This window comes from Schistocerca nitens, chromosome 9 (genome assembly GCF_023898315.1).
Source record: "Schistocerca nitens isolate TAMUIC-IGC-003100 chromosome 9, iqSchNite1.1, whole genome shotgun sequence".
NCBI lineage: Eukaryota > Metazoa > Arthropoda > Insecta > Orthoptera > Acrididae > Schistocerca > Schistocerca nitens.
In genome coordinates this window covers 356,223,192-356,225,220 of record NC_064622.1, presented here as the reverse complement: position 1 = coordinate 356,225,220, position 2,029 = coordinate 356,223,192, and positions in this window count along the sequence as shown.

The following is a 2,029-nucleotide window of genomic DNA, read 5'->3' as shown; positions in this document are numbered from 1 at the left end:
TTGTGTTGTTAGGATTGCAAACAGTCTTCAAGCCTGATCTCCAAGCCACAGTAGCAGAGTTTGTGTACAACCAGTTGCTAAGTCTGCTATGAGAGTTCATCCATGATATGGGAGATGAAACCGTTGCAGCATCAGAATTCGCTACTAAGTTGCAAATTCCACATATGTAAGTTTCATCCAGTACAAGTCTTGGGAACAAACTGGACACTGCACATTTGTCTTTGTTCACACGTGCTGTTACATAATAACGCAGTATGCAAACCACTGCAACCTCTGTATGAAGGTCCATTATGCAGTAGTTAGTTGAGGTGACAATTTCAGGATCGACATACATGGCGTACCTAGCACGGTTGCGCATGACCGTATCAAACCAGCATTTCAAGCTTCACAGCCAACAGAAAAAGAACTGGCATCAAGAAACATGAAGAAGGGAGAGGCAGCAACGAAAGATGTTCCTGCTTGGCAAGCTACTGGGGAGCTTTAACAAACATCCGATGCTGCCACGCAGGAAACATCAGCAGGCGCTAATATCCCGCTGCTAGAAGAACCCACTGTTTCCAGGGAGAAGCCCCTGGGTTTCAAGAAGGATATGATGAAGCAATCAAAACAGTATGTCAAATTTAACGAGAAGTATTGCAGCTGACACTGAGGGGTGAAGGAGAGAGGGGATTGTTGAGTGACTCCCACTGTATATATTCCATGGTACTGTGGTGTAGACTGTATGAGAGTTCCATGGTTCAGTGCCACATTGTTTATTCTTTGTTTTTTGCTTATACAGTTATTCCTTGTTTTGTCTCATTTGGACTCTGAATGCTATGCAGACTGTAATTAATTAATATGGGTTTCATGAGTTAACCATGGGACGAATACGTGCTCACGCCTTTTGAACTCAGACTGGCATTGATCCCTGGACCACACAGAGTGAAGCGGTAGCAAAGATCGAAGGTCCAGCCTGGGCACTGATGCCAGACCGGCAGAGTCTTTCACAGTGCTGTGGTGGACTTCAGCTCACGCTGACTAGGCAGTGCCTGATTATCACGGCCATGTTGCTTGGGGCTAGCTGTTGGGTATGTATAAAATATACCCTTAGTAACAGATTGTTTTGCTGCTGTTGGTGATTGACATAATGTAGCTGTTGGTTGCTGTAACACTATTTGGCACCCTAGGTGATGGCTTGCTGCAACATTGTTGAAATATTGGTCAGTGTAAGGGTGAAGATGTCAGATGTGAAGAAACATGAGTAACTGGTGAAAAAGGTATGAGTATGTTATACTGTGACACCATTACATTCCATCCCTATTCAGAAAATTTAGTTCCCAGATTTTGCAATGTGGCTGCTTCTGGGAGACTGGCTACATGCATGCTAGGATCTGAGTATAAATTAGATGTCACGCAAATACAATTGGACTCCTAATGCTGTGGGCTATATTGTCCACACTTTTCATATTTATTGAAACTATTTGCATTTGTCCAGAGTCGAACATTGTCTTAGTTATTTCATGCTGATTCTTCACCACGCTAACATTTTTTGTATGGGCCTGTAGGTGAAAATATGGTAGGGCAGGATTTGGATGACTCTGCATCTGTGGCAGGAGTAAGCTACATCTGCCATGAGTAGGATTAAGAATGAGATGGTTTTTGTCATGACACACTCATAGTCGTAGAAAGAGCTACACCAAGAACCCAACTGATACTCTGCAAACAGGGTTACTTTGTTGCACATCGGCTATGACAATGATTACTTTTGCATGGTCAGCCATGCACTACAGGGAGTGCAGGTGGGCCGTGATATTGTGCATATTGTTTGGTGTAAGAGGGCCCCAAATGGCTGTGCAATAGTGTGCAGTATCACTAGCACATCGTCTAAACATGATTGCCATGGTGACATGTTTGACAGTAAGCTGCCGAGCTAGATGTGTTAGAGGGGCTGCATTGTGGGGTGGCAAGAGGCTCTGTTGTCCTATCATCATGTTGTTCACCACACTGGTTGTATGGACGCCACCACTGCCCATATGGCAGTAGTTGATAC